Source organism: Tamandua tetradactyla, chromosome 14 (assembly GCF_023851605.1).
Source record: "Tamandua tetradactyla isolate mTamTet1 chromosome 14, mTamTet1.pri, whole genome shotgun sequence".
Lineage (NCBI taxonomy): Eukaryota > Metazoa > Chordata > Mammalia > Pilosa > Myrmecophagidae > Tamandua > Tamandua tetradactyla.
In genome coordinates this window covers 61,178,388-61,199,918 of record NC_135340.1, presented here as the reverse complement: position 1 = coordinate 61,199,918, position 21,531 = coordinate 61,178,388, and the positions used below count along the sequence as shown (strand labels likewise).

At 35.8% G+C, this 21,531-nt stretch overlaps 1 pseudogene; it reads right to left on the bottom strand.

Annotated features, from left to right (window-relative positions):
- Positions 1–20,310: 20,310 nt before the first annotated feature.
- On the bottom strand, positions 20,311–20,753 carry LOC143655141 (ubiquitin-conjugating enzyme E2 variant 1 pseudogene; annotated as a pseudogene).
- Positions 20,754–21,531: the final 778 nt, after the last annotated feature.

Sequence of the window (21,531 nt, the reverse complement as noted above, 5' to 3'; positions counted from 1 at the left end):
GTCTTTATTTTTATTTTTCTTGCTGATATTAGCAGAGGTGAAAGTAAAGTTGATGGTAACTGATATCACCACTCTTTTATTTTACACTGTGGAGACTTCAGAATAGGAGAAATCTTACACTGATATAAAAAGGAATTGTTTTGTAATGGCACTTGAATACCCTCAAAAGGTTAAAGAAAGGCCAAATATCCATAATTATTCTTAGCTGTGTAGAACTGGTTCTCTGAGGAACTATTTATCCATAGATCATGTCTATAGAACCTTTATATGGAATCTGTCCTTATAATACCTTCAGTCATTTTAGACACATCTATCTGGCTCCCCTCCAGAACCAATCTCTCCTTTAGAGTGAGTATAAATCTGATCATAAACCTGTACCTTCAAATAAACCAAACTAGCACATATCTGCTCAGTTCATCTTTAATAGACTTCCTGTAAAGGAATAGTGTTTTGAGGTAAAAAAAAAAAAAAAAATGAAGAAAATTTCAGGAGCCTCTTTTTTTTTTAATCCAATGTTATTGAGATATATTATACATTCACATACCATATAATCATCCAAATTGTACATCAGTGGTTCACAGTATCATTATATAGCTGTGCATTCATCATCAAAATAGGTTTTTAAATATTTTCATTACTTCAAAAAAAAACTCTATAGTTATGCATTTGTCTTCAAGAATCAAGGCTATTGGATTGCAGTTCAATAGTTTCAGGTACTTCCCTCTATCTACTTCAATACACCAAAAACTGAAAAGGGATGTCTATATACTGCATAAGATAAACCTTCAAAATGACCTCTCAATTCTACTTGAAATCTCTCAGCCACTGAAACTTTTTTTTGTTTCATTTCTCTTCCCCCTTTCAGTCAAGAAGACTTTCTCAATTCCACAATACCAGGGCCAGCTCATCCCCAGGAGCCCTGTCCCATTTTACCAGGGAATTTACACCCCTGGGAGTCATGCCCCATGTAGGGGGGGAGGGCAGTGAGTTTACCTGTGGAGTTGGTTTAGAGAGAGAGAGGAGCCTCTTTTATTATTTGTAAATCCTTTCCAATGATGTTTCAGTGATCAGAGAGTCATTATGTCATGGATGTTTAAAACCTTTACATTGATATTTGTGGGCTGATTTTCTCCCTTCAAAAAGGGAGATAATATGTGTAAGTAATAATACACATATTATTCCATGTTGTACACATATTATCCCATGGTGTACTACCATCAGACTGAACGTCTATAGTGTTCATTTTTAAGAGATATTCATTTGTGAAATAAACATGTGGTGACACAATGTGTTTTAGATGATATTTAGTCGTTGCCCATGGTTTTATAAGTTTTGCATGATTGTCATAAAAGTTTTTATTTAAGAGTTGAGTTTGTGTCTCACTTTTATTTTATATTTTAAAGTCAAGTCTTTCCAACATTTTTCACACCACAGCTGACTTAGGAAATGTTTATATATCATATAGACAGCAAACAAATAAGGCTGCTTCCAGCAAAGGTACTCAGAGAGCTTCCACCACCCTGAGGGCTGCTGGATATAAATGGTTAATATCTTGTTCTATGTGCTGAAAACATAGCAGTGAGCAAAGTAAGCAAAATTCCTGTCTTTGTTGTGTTTAAATTATGGTGGAAGATAATGTTTAATGAACAAATGCATAATATAGCTATTGAGTGTGAGCAGAGAAAAAAGAGTGATGGGAAAATGGGTTGGATATTGCCATTTTAGGTAAGGTGATCTGAGAGAGTCCTTTGAAAAGATGGCTTTGGAAGAGAACAGGAAGTGAATTAAATGAGGGAACAAACTTTGGGTATTTCTGAGAGAAAAACATTCCAGTCAGAGGGAGCAGTAAATTGAAATGAGAGTGTGAGCAAAAGAGTTTGAAAAACAGAGAGAAGACCAGGGTGGGTGATGTGGAACAGATGAGGAGAAAGTGGGAAGAGTTGAGTTTAGAGAGTCAGGCAAGGAAAAGGTCATGTGGATCCTTCTAAGCCAAGGTGAGAAATAAGGATTTTTTTTTTTTATGTGAGTTGGGAAATGTTTATGAGGCTTTAGCAAAGGAATGATGTAATTTGACTTATATTTTAAAAGAATAAATCTGAGGAGGGAAACAAAGGACAAATCTGGGGTACTAGTTAGAAAGTTATAGTGACTGTTCAAACAAGATTGTAATGATTTGGTCTAAGGGGTCTGGACTTTTAGTGGTGGAGGTAATAAGATGATTAGACCATGAATATGTTTTTAGGCTGAACCAATGGTACTTAATGATGGATGGGTTACTCTATCTTTTATATATGAGAAGATAAATGTTTTTAGCAGTTAATTAACCAGAAACAAAGGAATGGTTAATGCAACATTCCAGTTGGTAATATTCTGGTTCATAATTTATATGGAGGGCTCATAGGTGCTTATTTAAAAATTTTTCTTCAAAACTTACATAAGTATTATGTGCCAATTTATAAGTATAAAATAGTACGTAAAAGTTAATATTTCAAAACTTGAGTATGTTGCCCCAAATTTCCAAACTAGTTTGTAACTCTGGCAAGATAGAGATAATAGAAAGTGTACCCAGAGTGGAAATGTAAATTATCTAGCACATCCCACCCCTAAGTCTCTTATATCCATTCACCCTTAATTCAGGAAAGTTTAATTTTATTTCTCCAATATAGGGGACGTACAAAGTCACATCGATAACATGGAACAATGTCAGTTTGATCATACTCTCATTAAAACCCAAAATATTAGTCATTATGTTCATATACGGTGAAACCTGAAGAAAAATAAAATAAATAAAATGATGAAATAAATTTAGTAATAAATTAACATAGACCCATACCTGTTGCATAAGCCATTGATTGTTAGCTGACTGCTGATTTTTGTAGCTGGTGATGAGGTACTCCTCCTTAGCAGTCATTCCTATTCTTCAAACACTGATTCTGTAACATCTGCCAGAATATCAGCTGAATGATGCTTCTTACCTGTCGGGTGACAGAGCATTTCTTTCCTGCAGGATTTGACTTTTCAGTGAGCTTGTCTTTATAGGGTTGCTGCAGTTTGCCACTCTTTATGGCTATGAAGCAAAGGAATGCAATGAATTCCCTGGGATGCCAACAGTTCTCCTTGTCACCAGTACATGGCATCAATCCAACTGCCTCTGGTAATCATGTTCAACCACCCTGACCAGGAAAGCACATCCCCCCTCTGAATGTATTTGGATGGTAGGAATAAGGGCCAGAAAAGCCAGTCCAGCTTTTGTGTCTGGTACCTGGCCCATATGGGGAAGATAGAGCCATCTTTTGGTTCCCATTTTAAGATTATTACACCAAACAATACCCGACCTCACAGAGTTCTCAACTGGTGCCATAAGGGACTCTTCAGCAGTCCATTCCCATGTTTTATTAAACCAAATGCTCAGGTTGAGTGTTTGTCTGGTTGGGCAAGTGCTGGCCTGTCTTTTGCCATGAGGACATTTCATAGAATTAAATCATGATCGCATTGGCTACATCCACAGCTGATTCCATTTGTAATCAGCCAAGGGGAGTGTCTTTTTTAGTGAGTGACACTTAATCTAATCACTGGAAGCTTTTAAGGAGGATTCAGAAGAGACAGGTTTTCTTCCTGCTTCAGCCAGCGAGCCTCTCCTGTGGAGTTCATCCAGACCCTCCATCGGAATCATCAGCTACACAGCCTGCCTTACAGATTTTGGATTCTACATTCCCATGGTTACGTGAGACACCTTCATAAGTTTTATATTTACAAATATTTCCTGTTGATTCTGTTTCTCTAGAGACCCCCAACTAATACAATTAGCCAAAGAAATCAAATCACACCCAGTTTCTACTTAACCTTTGTATGTCCAGCTTCCAAAATAAAATGTATTGTGTTTTTACCACTTTAATCAATAGTGTGTTCAATCTGTGATACTGGTAATGACATGTGAAAACATGTCCTAGGTCCATCCCTTTACAATTTAAGTAATTTGGCATAAGCACATTTTAGAACAAAAGTCACTTTAGGCCACTTGCTTTAAAATTCTTAGTCATTAAGCAATTAAGTACTCACTTAATTTTTAAAAAGAGAGACTGAAGAGGAAAATTGTATCTTACAACTAATTCGGAAAAGGATTTTAAACTGAAAAAACATTCTGGACCATATCAGTGATACTAGTGTTCAGTTTCATTGAGGTCCAGGTGACCTTTAGTGTGCTTGTAATGCAGATCTGGGCTGCAAAAACAATATATCAGCCCCTCCTTCCAATGCTGGAGTAATCTACATGGCATTCTTTGTACTTTTCTGTAAATGTCCATTTGTTGATAATGAACATTCAAAAGTGGGATTATTTTCCTAATGGCTTACAGGACCTTAACACAAGCTGAAACACATGAAGAAATGGTAGTGAAAAGCTTAGGAAATGAGTCCAGAACAAGCAAGACACTGTGTGAATTTGAAGTAGTCACATCACAGATACTTTACATAATGACAAGCTGAGGTGAAAAACCGTAGGTGGTACTTAAATTACTGTGTTTTATATACATGACAAGGGCAGAAATAGTAACAAACATATTTACAAATGGCCTCTTCAAGGACACCAGTAAAATTTGAATTTCAGACAAATAGTCTTTTTTTTTTTTTTAGGTATGTCTGTCCAAAATATTGCAGGGGACATTCTGATACTATATATATAGAGAGAGAGAGAGAGAAAGAGAGAGAATGAATTGTTGTTTCATCTTAAATTCAAGATTATCCTGGGTCTCCCATATTTTTATTTGTAAGATCCCAGTTTCTCCTAAGAAAATTATTCTAATGATCTATTGAGATCCTCTGATTTTATTGTTCTGATTAATGCATGGGTAAGAAGGCACTGAATGATTATTTGAAGTGATATTTACTTTGAATAAAAAGAATGTGAGACGCATCACTAAAGGATAAAATTGATCTGGGAAGGGGGTTTGGAGTAAGCAAAGAAGAGTAGGGTGGAGGGAGAATGTCATGGTGGGCTAAAGCTTTGCAGAGGTAGAAGAGAGTTTGTACAATAGGTGACTTATTATGAGAGATTTAAAATAGAATTGGGAACCTTCCATGCCAGGAGACCCAGGTTCGATTCTGGGACCATGCACCAAAAAAAAAAAAGAATTGGGAAAAGATGTTTTTCAGAAAGTGTTGCTTTTTGTTATATAGCCCATTCTGCTTTTTCTAATCAAAATACTTCCGAAAATAATTTACTTTCCTAGTTTTTTGGGGGGGAGGAGTCGGATGTGGTGAGGTGTTGGACTCGGTTTCTTTGTTTTGATAGCCAGCTGCAATTAGCCAATTCATGGCCCAATTTAATTTATTTTGCATCAAAATACAATATATACTGACCATTTTCAGAGCACAGGGAATGTGCTTCCATGCAGTTTTCAAAAAAAGTAGAAAGCAGCAATTTAATATTGACTGAAGAGTTTGGAGTGGTCTGTGAAGAAATGAAAGCTCTTTCTATAAACAGCAACCATGAAACAGACAAGTGTCAATTTTTTAATTTAGGAAGTCATTTCAGTGACAGATCCCTGTTGGAGACATGTAGTTCTTACAAACTTACTTGTCAGTTCAATAGTTCTGCTTCAGGGATTCCCATTAAGTTCTTGAGTTACAGGCCCATGTCTGAGGGCCCCTAATTATAAATGCAAAATGAGCTGTAGCTAACAATGTCATTTGGTTCCCCATTAGCATTTATATCATTGTAGTGGAGTTTTGAATTCCTGCCTTTGTGAGGAGTCATGAAATTTCAAAGCAGATTGTAAACTAAGTATGGCCATTTTTCAGCCTAGCTGTAAAAATCAACTTGTCTTTGTGGGTTAAACAAATGTAGGATTTGTGAAGACTAAACATATATTGATTAAAAGTAAGAGGCCCAGTTTAAAAAAAGAGAAAAATGTACCAAGCATAATATAATAAACATTTATGCACCCACCATCCACAGTTGGCAAAGATTAACATTGCTATCTTCCTGAATAAAGATATAAGGCAAATAAATATATAATATTGAACAATCTTTTACTACCATCTCACTCTTCCTTCCTCCCCAGGGGCCACCATCAGCAAGGTTTGGTGTGTATCCTTTCAATCTACATTTTGCTTCTGTATGTAGCAGGTAAATTAAACAACCTTGAATTGTGGGATTTAATCATGACGCAGCATCAAGTTTCTCCTCAGTCCTTTTTAGACCATGCTCTGGGTAATAACTCTTCACAAGTAATGGGGAAAAATTCAGATAGGTATATATCATTTCTGGTTGTCATTGGTTAATAATGAGTCGTATGGTTATTTAGAGGCATTCAGTATTGTTTTAATTTAGTAATTACTTTGTTTAGGTTCCTGGAATCATTACAGTCCCATACAAGAGTCACAACTCTAACTTGATAGTGCTAAAACTTTCCCCACCCCTAGCTTGGGTCAGGTGCATGAAAGAAATCTGAGGTTGTGATGGGAATGGCGTAGCCTGTGTCTTCTCTCTTTTTGCACTTTTTTATAGGGCTTTTCTTGGCTTGACCTTGTTTTTGAAGACACCTCGTTTGAAGGAGTTTGGGTGGAGAGGAGATATAAGGGGATGAGAAAAGTTTTTGCTTAATTGATAAGGTCAGTGTCAGTCAAGGTCAAGACAAGAGACAGATGACACATCCAAAACAGGCGTTTGCCAAGTGTTTAAAGAAGGGGATATTTTCAAAGAAAAGGTGAAGCACTGCATGGCCAGTGAGAGTGAAAAGTCACCACTAGCCCAAAGGTCACCCATCAACAACTTTGGCCTTAGGTGGAGGAATATAAATACTGAGAGCCCGTATCCCAGCAGAGAGTGAGCCAGCGAATAAATAAGCACAGGCTCTTTGATCCCACCCTCCAGTATTGTGCTGGTGTCTTCCACTGTCTACAGCCAGCAGCTTGGTATAGTCCACACAGGTCAGCCTTCAGGGGAATAGAGTAAGGCCAGACTTACAAAGCTAAATCTTTTTCTTATGGCTTGTTTGATGTCTTCAAATACTTCCTCCTTTCTTCCCACATCCATTTCCAACTTCTAGGGAACTCTGATCTGCACTTCCTAGAGGAGGTAGAAGCTATCCTGATTATAGCTTATTGCTGTCTATTTCCTAAGTGTTTAGCTATGGGGCTACATAGTCAGCTTCCCACTTTTGAAAAATGTTGACTCTCCTGGGTACAGTCTCTCTTCTACATTATTCCCATCTGGCCCAAGAAAATCACTCACGCATTCCTCTCCATGAAAAATGCTGACAGTGCAGATCAGTCAAAACAAGCAGCACTTCTAAATTTTACTTGTCAACTTGGCTACAATTTGGTGTCCAGTTTTTGGTCAATCACTAGCCTAGATGTTGCTGTGGAGGTATTTTGTAGATGTGATTATCATCTACAATCAGTTGACTTTAGGTAAAGGAGATTACCCTCAATAATGTGGGCAGGCCTCATCCAATTAATTAGAGGTTTTAAGAGCAAATGAACTGAGAGTCCCAGGCAGATGAAGAAATTCTGCTTCAAAACTACAACCTCTATTGCTCCTCTGTGGATTTCAGACTTAAGACTTCAACATCACACTTAGAATTTTGCCCATGCTTTGGAATTCATCAGCCCGTAGAATTGCATGAGCCAATTCCTTAAAATAAATCTCTCTCTCTCTCTCTCTCCCTATATATATATATATATATGTGTGTGTGTGTGTGTGTGTGTGTGTGTATACTTGTGTATATACACACACACACACACACATATATATGTATATATATGTATAGGTTCTGTTTCTTTTGAGAACCCTGACAGATACAGTACTTCACCATAGGCTCCACCTTCAGATCAGTAGGTCACCTTATCTCCATTATTTTTAGGTTTTCCAGTCTAGGTTAAAATATCCACCCCACCTTTAGTGGCTCATATTAGACACTCTGATAGATATTTTCTATGAAATGCCCAAGTTATAGAAATAGCTTTACAAGGATGACTTCATAGTGACCTACTGTGAGCTTCCTATGTTCTACTGGTTAATATTCTTACGTTGAATTTTTGGTTTCACATCTCACATAGCAAGAATTATGTGTTTTGACCCACTATGAATGAAGCACAGGTTGGAAGTTCAGTATTCTTCCAGTTTAATTCTACTTATGGTTCCAGAAAGACGGCAAGTGTTCTTGCTGTTTTTTTGGACAAGTATGTAGAACTTTCCTACTCTTTGTTTTTGTATAGAGCAATGTTTTGGGATATTTTGTCTTTTGTCATGTGCAACAGGCTCTTAGCTTGGCCTGCCCTCCCTTATGAGGTATGAGACTCCAGTTCCTGGAAATTGAACCCTATATTTTCTTCTAAATAACTGGAAAACTACTTTGGGTATCTATGTGTCTTCATACTTGGTTTCAAGATAAGCTTGATAATGTAGCTATTTCATCATATTGTATCTGATATTTGTATATATTTAGAACATATATGCTGTAGTTGCTGTATAAGCTCAATCCGCCTCACTAAAGTCAGTAATTCTATCTTAAAAGGGAATTTTTATAAGGAATTGGGCATTTACATTTCTACATCATTTTAACACATGTACTTTTAGTAGTGCAATATTGGCCACATGTAATTTCTAACACAGTTTAATCCATTAAATGATAGCTTCAAAATTTATAAAGATAGCCAACTATGTATGAAGGAAGGACTTTTTATTTGCATGTCAGTATGAAATCAATGTTACAAAATGTCATATTTCTAGATCTATAATATTCTACATGTGTGTTTTGGTTTGTTGAAGCTGCCAGAATGCAATATACCAGAAATGGAACAGCTTTTAAAAAGGGAATTTACTAAGTTGTAAGTTCATAGTTCTAAGGCCATGAAAACGTCCAAATTAAGGCACCAAAAAACAGTTAACTTTACTCAAGAAAGGATGCCATCTGGAGCATCTCTGTCAGCTGGGAAGTCGCATGGCAATGTCTTTTGGCTTTCTCTACCAGCTTCTTCAAGTGACTTCCCCAAGGACATTTGCTTCCTGCATCTCCAAAGGTCTCTGGCTGTGTGGGCTCTGTCTTTTTCCAAAATGGTTCCCTCTCAAAAGGGATCCAGTAAACGACCCCACCCTGAATGGGTGAAGACACATCTCCATGGAAACCACCTAATCAACAGGTCCCACCCAAAAATATTGAATGAAGATTAAAAAACATGGCTTTACTGGGGTACACAACAGTTTCAAAGCAGCACAATGTGTAATTGTATTCTATTGATAATAGTGATTTAAAGAATCAGTTCTTTCAATTACACATAGTAAAAATTAACAATAAAGTAAGCTATGAGCAAAGTTCACATTTTGTTTTGATGTAATATTAATCACTTAGTTCTCAAAAAAAATTGATAAATGTAGTAAATTTTCATGCACAATATTTGTGATCTTGCTTTTTCTCACTCATTTGATTATGTAATATCAAACATATGTGGCATCAGTCTTGAAAATGATACACAGAGAAATCTGCCAGAAATTAAAAAGGGAAAGAGAACAGAATATGCTATATTTGGAAACTGCTTATGAATCACCATCTAATATTTCAAAAGAACTCTATCACAATGATTCTATTGCAATTGAATATAGAATTTATTCATTAAGTTTATAAATCCTGTTACTGACATTAAGTACTTCTTTTTCTATCACATACATTAATGCTGAATGAAGACTGAGTTGCTAGGTATTAGGCCTGAACATGCATGATTACACTAATTCTGGCTTAAAGCCCGTGGGTAAGATCTTTGGTTCATTACACAATAATAGACCAGATATCCATGATGTTGAATATAAGGATTTACATCGTTTTTCTAAGCATGTTGATTAACATCTGTGTTTTGGAAAGAGCTTAGTAACATATGAATGAGAATTAGGTTGTCATAGGGAAATATAATGTCATAGTGGACTATTTACAAGAAATTGGATAATGGCTTCAATTACCAAATGCAATTTTTTTGTCTGCTTGAAGGTCAGAGGAGGATTTACTTTGTAAAATAATGTAAAGATATAAAAACAAGAACAACTTTTTTCCTTCTGAATTTTCTGCCTTAAATTTATGGTAATAGTTTTTTAACCAAAGGCAATGTCTGGTAATTAATATGCCATGTTAAATGATAGTCAAAATTATATTTACCTCTATCAATTCTCTAGTATATACTATTTTTTCTGAACGATGAAGAAAAATTTTCCTGTGGGGTGTTGGATAGAGTAGTCGTGATGTAGATTTGTGTCTCTCTTCTGAAACAGACCTCTGGGTTAGAGGTCAAATAAATAAAGATGATCAAGTTCCCCTCTTATTTTTTTTCACCTTCTACGATCTATTCAAAACACTGTAGTTTGAATTGCCCCCATCACCACAATAAAATCGGTCTTTCTAGCTTTCCATTCTGGATTGCATAATTTGCTGGACACTTTTCAGTACTCATTCACCCTCTTTCAAGAAAATAGAAACACTCCTTAACTTTCACTTTAGTGATCCTATACTACCCTGACTTTTCTTAATTCCCTCTATATGATCATTCTGTCACACATTTTCAATCTCATTATTTAAAATTAAATGCCAAAGTAAAGCAATAATGAACTATGACTCTTGTCATCATAATTTGCCACTTTTGCAGACCACTGTAGAAAAAGTATGATTATTTTAATAGATACTGTTTTGGTTTGCTAAAGTGCCGGAATGCAATATGTCAGAAATGGAATGGCTTTGAAAAGGGGAATTTATTAAGTTTCAAGTTTACTGTTCTAAGGCTACAAAAATGTCCAAACCAAGGCATCCAGTGAAAGGTACCTTGATTCAAGAAAGGCCGATGGGCTTTGAACAACTCTGACACCTGGGAAGGTACATAGGGACATCTGCTAGCTTTATTTCCTGGCTTCTTCATACTACTTCCCTGAGGGCATTTTCTTTCTGCATCTCCAAAGATCTCTGGCTGCATAGATTCTGAAGCTTTTTCCAAAATGGTTCCCTCTTAAAAGACTTTAGTAAGTGAACCTTCTTGAATGGGTGGAGACACATCTCCATGAAAACCACCTTATCAAAAGTTTCCATCCACGATTGGGTGGTTCACATCTCCAGGGAACTAACTTAATAAAAAAGATCTCACCAGCAATATTGAATGAGAATTAAAGAACTTGTTTTTTGCTGGGGTGCACAACAGTTTCAAACTGGAATAGCTGCAGTAAAGGCATTTGCTAAATTTCAACAATATTAGTGATGAAACTCTCAGAAAACTAAGAATACAATCAATTATCTACAACTTGATACAAGCTGAACATCTCTCTCTTGTAATCAATAAATCAGTCTAAAGATTAGTAAGAATATAGAACAACATTACCCAATGGAAATATAATGTCAGCCTTAAATGTAATTTTTAAATTTCTAATATTCATATTTAAAATGGTAAAAAGAGACGGGTAAAATTAATTTACTAATATATTTTATTTTACTCTAAATATCCAAAATGTCATCATTGTACCATATAGTCATAATAAAATTAGTGTGATATTTTACATATTTCTCTTACTAAATCTTCAAAAGCTGATGTGTATTTTATATGTATAGCATATCTTAACTTGGTTCAACCACATTTAAGAACTCCATAGCTAAAAGTGGCTACTATATGGGACAATAATGATAATAGCATGAATGAAAAATACAATTACTAATATTGATCCAGTGTATATCTATGTATGTGTATGGATGTTTATACATACTTATACATATATATATATGTGCAATATTGAATCCAACAATTAGATTCCATGCATGTTTTTCAAGCATACATAGAATGCTTTACAAAATTTACTAGGCTATAAAACAAATTTCAAAGCATTGGCATCATAGAGACCATAGATCTAAATAAAATGAAATTAGAAATCAACAGCAAACATCATTGGTATTGCACATAAAGCAATTGTAGAAGCCCCTGATTTGTTTACATCTTCTCCACCTTTTGATAGCTTCACACAGTCTAAATTGATCTTCTCAATGTATAATTTCAACCCCTCTCCTGATAATTTTCCATTTGGGACTATAGTCATGTGATCCAAGTTCTTTCAACTCTATGCCCTTAAGTAAGACTTTGATCCAGAATTGGGTAACATTTACTGTAGGAAATATGTATTTAAAAAGGGGTATAGCATACCTTTTACTGGTGCAAACCATAGCGAAGGTGATGTGTCTCACAAGCCAACAGCTGAGGTTACAGCTTCTTGAATATGGTGTCTTCCTTATCAAAGGCAAAGTCAGTATTCACCTTGGTGCCTAATTCTTTATATGGCTCTGGGAATTGTTTTTGAAGTCAACCTAGACGGAACATGTCATCAATCTTTTCATCAATTCTGTGAGCTATATCTTTCTGTTTTGTTTTACTTAAACTGGCAACACTGGGTTCTTTTCCTTCTACTTAAGTCCCTGGCCATCAAAATATATTTTTAAAAAGCACATAAAGAAAAAGATAACATCTGTAAATTCCAGGGATCAAAGAAGAAATCATAGTCCATATTAAGACATATGATAATAGTACTCAGCTTCAAGTTATAATGTAGTAGGTAACAGGAGGCCATAGGTCCCAGTGTAAAAATCATATAAAATGAATGTACTAAAAATCATACTTTTAACATGTGAGAGCCATGGAAGGAACAAGAGCTGGATGAATTAAAAAAACAGAGATAAATGTTCCTCATGAGCGAGTTGGTGTTTCCTTTACTGGTGCCATTGGTTGATTTTTAAAATAAGCTAAGAGTCAGGCATGGCCTTGGCAGAGGGGCAATGATAGGGAAAGAGAAATTAGCAGAACTTTTCTAACCATATTAATTGGCATGACAAGTTGCAATCCAGAAAAACTCCCCAAGCACAGCCATTATTCCCAATCAGACATATTTTCTGACTACTGGGGTAATATGAGAGGCTGGGGACACCAGGCCAGAGAAGCAGATTAAATAAGTCAATTTAAGGTACTTAGAGAAAAAAAGTTTTGTTAGCAAGAGGAACCTGAAAATAATACCCAGTTCTCCCTCTTAAGATATTTACTATGTTTCAAATCTCTTTGCTTCATGAGGCCAAATGAGCTAAGCTCATAACACTGATGGACATGAAATTCAGGGCTAAGTAGATAACGATCCAACAGATTTTCTATCAGAAGCCTGGCAGATATAAATTATACCTGGATAAACTTTACTATGAAGGGAAGCATGAAAGTAATCTCAAAAAAGAACAACCAAATGGGAGGCTCTGTACCATAAGATTCTGAGTCTTACCCCAAAGGTACAGTTAGCATGGCCTTGGCATAAGAATAGACAGACAAATAGGAGGAAACAGAGTCCATAAATTGATTGTCAAACATAAAGCCACTTGATTTCTGAGAAAGGGGCTAATGAAACTCAATGGAAAAGGAAGATCCTCGTAACAAATACTTCTGTTGCAATTAGACATTCATGTAAAAAAGACCCCTTCTCACTTCTTAAAAAATAAGAGGAGATGAATGATAGACCTAAATGTAAAAGATAAAATCATAAGTCTTCTGAAACAAAACAGAGGAGAATTTCCTCATTGATTTGTCTTGGGCAGAGATTTATAAACAGGAAGCAAAAGCTACAAACACATGCAAAAAAAAAAGAAACACAAAGACTACACATAAAACTGCATAAAAATTAAGATTTTTTATGAACCAGAAGATGCCTTTAAGGAGGTAAAGAGATAAGCCACAGACTAGGATATGATATTTGCAATGAATTCATCATTCATTCATAGAAATTGACCAAATTATACAAAGAACTACTATAAATCAACAAAAACTACAAATAACCCAAACAACAATGTATAAAAGACTTGACTTTTCTAAAATGATATTCAAATTGTTAGGAAATGCATAAAAATATGCTCAAAATCATTACCCATCAGGGAAATTCAAATCAAAACTAAATGAAAGATGATTTTGCTTCCCACTAAGACAAAAAAAATGGTGTCATAGTTGTCTGATTGAAGGTAAAAAGACAGAAACAAAAATGAAACACTATATAAAATATATGAGCAAATATTTTCAGGCACTGGAAAATAGGGGTTTAGAATTATGACACTTGGCTCCAGGCTTCTGACTAAGGGTACTTTTCTGACTCCCGTAAAGCAATGTGGAACTCATGATAGTCTTGCTTAACAGTGAAGGCAAGAGATTGGAGTTCCAGGCTTCAGAAGAAATTGTAAGTTACAGAGTTGCTTATGTTAAGCATTGGAAAAACATACAGAAGAGATCATGAGGCAAGGAGGGATCAGAACTTTCTGTGTGGTTTCATTGTGGCTTCCCAAGCAAGGTCTGAATTGAATATGCACATATGAGATTGCACAGAATAGTTGCTGTGAACTACAAACTGAATGGGAAAAACAGAATTTATGCAATATTGTGAGAAATTGGAAAGCAGTTTGGATATTCAGTTAAGGGCAAAATGCCATGCCAGGTGAAAATCTTCCCTTCAAGCAGGGATCAGTTCTTAGGACTAAAGGCAAAACTAAAACTTGTCCACTTTCACAAAGAATAAAACAAAGCCTATCATCATTGCAAATACTCCCCAGTAATTTAACTGCCTGATACAACAATAGACAAAATTCTTCTAAAGGAAATGTGCATAATCCAGACTTCTTACAATATATTTTTACAATGCCAATGTAGCACAAAATATTACTAGACCTGTAAGGAAGCAGGAAAGTGAAACCCATTTAGAAAAACAGTAAGTAGATACAAAGGGACAATAGGATAATCCAACTGTTAGAAAGAGCAGAAAATGATTTTATTAGAAAGCTACTAAGAGTAAATTTCAAGGACTTTGAAGAAGATGCTCATTATGAGCCCATTAAGAGTTGGAGAATCTCAGAATAGCTTCAAAACTAAAGTTATTTAGTTATTTAAAACTGCCTATTTAAATAATTAAATGGATATTTTAGAACTAGAAGATGCTGTGGGTTGAATTGTGTCCCCCAATGGAAATATTACAAGACTTCTAGGCCTATGCATTTTACATTGTTTGGCAATAGGGTCTTTGCAGATGTAATCAAGTTAATATGAGGTTATATTTGATTGGGGCCTTAAAATCAATGACTAATGTTCTCATAAAAAAGGCCATATTAAGACATGGACACACAGATACACAGGGAAAACCCCATGTGATGACAGAGTAAGAGACTGGAGTGATGTATCTGCAAATAAAACACCAAAGATTGCCAGCAACCTCCAGAAGCTAGGAAGTGGTAAGGAGTGAATCTTCCCTAGAGCCTTCAGAGTGCATATGACACCCTCAACTTCTTGACTTTGGACTCTGACCTCTTCTATCTGTAAGTCAAAACATGTAGCACAAATGAATGCACCTGTCTACTTGAGTCTGCTGATTTTCAGGAAGAAGTGCTTGGCAACCCCATTCACAATAGCCCCAAACTAGAAACAACCCAAGTGTCTATTATGAGTTGAGCAAACTGCTCCCAGTCATACAATGGAAAGCTGCAGAGAAAAAAGTAGAATAAACTATTGTTACATGCAAGACATATAATACAAAAGTCAGACATGAAGAGCACACTCTAGTCACACAGAATTCAAGAATACATGAAATCAATTGATGACAACAGAAGTCATTATAGTGTCTATCTACCTCAGTAGAAGAGAGTGATATGGAAGAAAACAAGGGAATCTCCTGTTTTCCTAGACATGTTCTACATCTTAATGTGCACAGTGCTCTTAAAACTTTCCAAATATGTACACCCTGTTGTACCTATGTTTTATCTTAACAACAAAAAATGTAAAAATGAAAAGATGGATTCTGTTTAATATAAAGTAAAAGAAATTCAAAACTATGTATGCAGTACATCAACATTTACAAATAAAAAGAGGGAGACAATCAAAAGATGTAATACCCAAATTTAAGCCCATTCTTGGTTAGATTGAGTAAAAAAAGAAAAGAAATGTGAGTGTACATGGTGGAAATTTGAAGAGACTATAAAATGATTTTAGGAATTTTTAAATCATATTTTGCATTTTATTGGTATGTTTCAATACAGGACGATAATCTCATTTTTAAATTGTAAATGTATGTGATGTGCCAAGTTCCTATAATTTACTTTGAAATGGTATAAGAAATGCACACGTACTTGCAGACCAAGTGAGAGACAGCAAGAGAGAGAAATAAGGGAAATATGGCACATTATTAATTGTTAAATATGATTTGATGGTACTATTCTTTCTACGTTTTCATGTGTTAAACATTTTTCTGACAAAAAAATTAAAAAGAAAGAGGAAAAAGATCAGGAATACTGAATAGTAATGGGGATTTGTGAATTCTTTACTGTAGTTCTTCAGAGTGCATATGACACCCTCAACTTCTTGATTTTGGACTCTGACCTCTTCTATCTGTAAGTCAAAATATGTAGCACAAATGAATGCACCTGTCTACTGTGAGTCTACTGATTTGCTGGAAGTCAGACACTATTCTGACTTCTGTTGTCATCAGTTGATTTCATGTATTCTTGAATTCTGTGTGGCTAGCGTGTGTTCTTCATGTCTGACTCTTATATTATATGTCTTGCATGCAACAATAGTTTATTCTGCTTTTTTCTCTGTAGCTTTCCATTGTATGACTGGGAGCAGTTTGCTCAACTCATAACAGGCACTTGGGTTGTTTCTAGTTTGGGGCTATTGTGAATGGGTTTGCCAATCAGTTCACACATCTTCTGATGATGTGAGCTGGTTACAAGTAGGCTGGGTTCCAGGTACAATGTTGAGAGGTTTTCTAATTGCTGTGGCTACTGGACTCACATTACTGGAGGGGGCTCTGTGGTGGGTTTCAGCACCATGGAGAGATCATAACATTGTGCAGACCGACTTTGGACTGATGCTTGGGAAACTGCCTAACATGGTGCTGCACAAGACCAAGCTCCGACTTAGGTGCCCAGTTGTGGGACTTAGTCTCATGTGCTCCTGAGCTCAGCATTCATATGGCATTTTTATTTTTGTTCAAACATTATCAGTCAGTTGAAAACTTATTTTACATAAAAGGGGAAAACAGCTTGCCCCAAAATGCTTGCTGAACCAATTCAAGGAAAATGTAAAGTCCTTGATAAGCTTAGTTCTGTCCAAAAGGAGTATGAGAAAAAAAATCTCAGCATCCTTAGAGAATAACAATCTAGAAAAACAGTCATCAGAAATATAAAGGCAAGAAGGAAGCCAAAGAAAGTTGAAGAGAAACAGTTTAGAACTTAAGGAGGACATAAATTCCTGAGAGCAAGAACTCAACAAAAGCAGATCTAACACTCAGGGAAAGTCTAGCTAATGACTAAAATGATAAGAATGATCCAGATTGCTAAGCAGTGAATCATCTCATCCCAACCAACTTTTCCAAAGAGAGGATTTGGGCCTCTTAAGATGAGCCTTATCTGAAAGCAGAGGTTTTTTCTCCCCTCAGTCATGATTTTATTTATATTCCCAGGCTGTGCTCACCTTTCTTTCACTCCAGTGGAGAGTTTCATTGTTACTAAAGGATAAGGACAGTTAATGACAAAGTCTTCCTTTCCTTTCTCAGCCTCCTTGACAAAGTCTGCATGAGTTTGATTTTCCAGCCACCTTTAGATACTGAAAATAGAGGAGATTTCATCCAAGTTTAATTCAACTGTTAAATATATCAATGTATGGACTTCCAAAATCACACCAAAAAATCCTTTGACTTCTTCGTCTCTCATCAAAATGTATCTTGATTATCTTTTTGTAAATTCTTACTATTAACTTAAGAGACTACAGCTACTGAAAAGGCTATCCTTTTGCTCAAACTAAAAATAGATGAAACTATATTTTCAAAAAAGTTTTGGTAAATATTGTTTGTATATGAACCTTAAATGCAATTTGTTCATATTTCTATTGTATTTCAATTGCGATAACCAATCCATCATACTATCAACATAAATTGGAGTATTATATGCACAGTTTAGTAATAATTTAAAATGCATAAGAAATTTTGGTTTTATCTGAGTTATTTATAGTTGCAAGACAAATGTAAAGGCAACCTGAGTTTTACTTTAATAGTGATTAGTTTTAAAGATACACTAATGAAAATACCACTTATCATAAGTATGGGATGCAACAAAGCAGGACTGATTTTTAGAAGGTAATTTATAATAGAAAAAATTTCTATTAAAAATAAGGGCTATAATGTATTAAATATATGTCTCAACTAAAAAAGTAAAAAGATGGAAGTAAACCAAAATAAATTAAAAGAAAGAAAATAAAGATAAGAGGAGAAACTGATCAGGTGTAATGTAAAAGATTCAAGAGAGGGCTATTAAGAGCAAAAGTTGATTCTTGGAAAAAACAAAACTCAAGAGGAAACCACAAATAAACAATTAGGAAAGAAAAAAGGAACATAACAAGAGAAGTAGTGGATTTAAAAAAAATATGATAAAAAACTTAGTATAATTTTATTCCCACAAATTAAATACCTAGAAAAATAAACAATAAAAATAGACATGGATAGATCATAGAAAACAACCTATTGAATGAAAAAAATTAAGTGAGATTTATAGCATAACCTCACTCAGTTAAATTAGAAACATACGTTTAAAACACCATTATATATTTTACATGAGTACATGCATTATTTAACTTCATTTTTGAGTTAATTTTATTGAGTTGTATTATATATTCAATAATAAAAATCACCTACTTTTAGCGCACAGTTTATTGTGTTTGACAAATATATGAATAACAATATAACCACCACTAAAATCAAGATAGAGAACATTGTAGTCACCCAGAGAAATTTCCTTATGCCTCTTTTTTGTTGTTCCTGTTTTTTTTTTTTTTTTGCATGGACAGGCACTGGGAATCAAACCCAGGTCTCTGGCAGGCAAGAATTGTGCCACTGAGCCACCATTGTATTGCCCTGTTGTTTATTTTTGTGCTTTAAGACACAATGAATTGCTTTTATTTCAGTATGCATCCACCTTTTAGCATTTAGTGGTCCTGGAGAGAAAAGTGGGAAAATGCAGCAATTTGTCTGGAAGTTAAGCTTGCCAATTTCAGGGATTAATCACTGCTGAGGATCATGAGAGGGAGCAGCACCAAAACCAAAGCAGGCATGGTATTCAAGGCTCTTTTTTCCAGTTGACAGATTCTCAACTTGACTCAAGTGGATTGCAAGGATGACCAAATGAGAACCCTATTTGTTTAAAACTTCTTCAATTTTTAAAAGCAAAAGCAATTACAAGAAAAGAAAACAACTCATTCAGAAGGACTGGGTACTTACAAGTGTCTTCATGTTGCCTTTCTCCAAGTTCAACCACCAAGCACTCTCAGCGCTGGCAGGTCCGAGGAACCCTTGTAAATGTTCTTCTCACCATATCAGAACCTGAGCTAGAAAAATACACCAGCTGACGATGACAGCTGGGCTGAGAACCCAATTTCCATTTCAACTGGTGGAGAGTAAAGAAATGTGCTTCCAAATCTAAAAGAGAGAGATCAGAGACTTTCCAATCTAACTCGATGGCTTCTAGCCAAAGCAAGGGAGTGTCATGTAAAGTGTTGGGTGATGATGGTGCAGGAAGGGAAATCAGGAGGAGAAAGGAAAATGCCGCACCCTTTGATAAAGCAGGGGAGAGATGGGGAAAACCCCAAAAACATTTCTCAGCAAAAGCCAATTTCAGAGGGGAGTAAAGTGGGTGACAATCTTTCTTCAGCACAGGGTGGTAGAGGAAAGTGGGGAAAAGGCAATAGTTTAGAAGGGGGTAGCAATTTAAGACTTAAACAAAAAAACTGTGGGGGGTGCAGATGAAGCACCACGTGCATCCACCAGTTGTCCCAAAGACTGGGACCTGAAATCTCTACATCTGTTCTAATAAGCCACCCCAATCTGGAGGGCTGTTGCAGGGAGAAAGGAAGGAGCAAGGAAGGGGGAGGGGAAAAGGAAGAGAGAGAAGGCAGAGACCTCAGACCATGTAATCAACAACCAGGTTATTACACAGTGTGTCTTTCACAATTGAGTTAGATGTGCCTAGCCAGATATGATGAGAGCCAATTTAAATATGCATTCTTGAACCCAGATGTTCAACTCTGCAGAGAGTGGTATGATTTATTATAGCATAACATATATTTCAAATGAACAAAAAGTATCCTTTATGGTATCTTAAGATAAAATGCCTTTGAATGGAGCTTCCTTTCCAGTATTTTGAGGTCTACAAGATGTATTGGGAGAATTTACTTCTGTGGAAAATGAAGACAGCTTAAATTGAATGAAGTGGGAGGAAGGCCTCTGGTTATTCTTTTTGATTAATTGCTGTATCACTGCCTTTCAGGTGGTTGAGGGGGTTTCACATTTTCCTTAGATAACATTAGGCACTGAAGCTCTTACAGGACAATTTTGATGTTTTACGAATTCTGCCATTTTGCTAACACTGATATGGCTCTTGGGTCTACCACTCCATTAGAACTATTAACTCCATTCATATTAATCTTTGTTACAAAGGAGGTGCTTATGGATATTTAGATCTACATTCGATTTTAAGGCTGTGTATTTGGTTTTCATAAATTTTTCTTGGAGGCCCAAGAACTTATCATCCTTGTTCATCTTGTAAGTGTCATGTCTTCATCATCTTCTAGACCTTAGCCAGCAGTGCCATCTCCTACTCTTGTCTGCTTTCTTTGAGTTCTTCCAATAGTTGGATATCATGAGGAACATTTACTCCTGAACCTGAGCCTGTGGCAGCTGCCATCATGCATCCCCTTATGTCTCTTTGTAGACAATCTCCCCCCTGCCCAACTGAAAGAAATCACTCATCTGCTTTTGGTCTGTAAAGATGAGATATGTTCATTCTAAAATTTCATGTAAATGGCATTAAATGGTGTATACTGTGGTGGCTTGAAATTATGTACCTCACAAAAAGGTATTTTAATCTTAACTCATTCCTATGGGTATGAACCCATTGCAAATAGGACTTTTGATGTGGTAACTTCATTTAAGGAGTGGCTCAACTGATTCAGATTGGGTTTTATTTCAGATTACTGGAGTCCTTTATAAACAGAGTGAAAGTCAGATAAAAAGAAGCCATGGGAAACAGCCAGAAGCTGAAAGTCAATGGAACCCAGTAGCAAAAGGAGAAGATGATGACATGTACATTGCGATGTGACACAGAAGCCAAAGAAAGCCACCCGGAAGATACCAACCTGGGAGGAAACAAGCCACTGAGAATTTGAAACTGTGAGCCAATAAATTCCTGTCATTAATCCAACCCGTTGTGTGGAATTTGTTATAGCAGCTAGGAAACTAAAACATATACTCATGTATTTGGTTTCTTTTTCTGAGCATACTTTATTACTTATTTATTTATAATTATTCATGATTATTATAAAATTCACCTACTCTTTTTTTGCCTATATTAGTAGTTTGCTCTTTTTTATTGCTGAATGTTCGATTTTTTCCCATTTGTTTCCAAGCTCCTGGCGATTATGTATCAAGCTGCTATGAAAATTTTTGTCTCGAAGTCTGTGTAG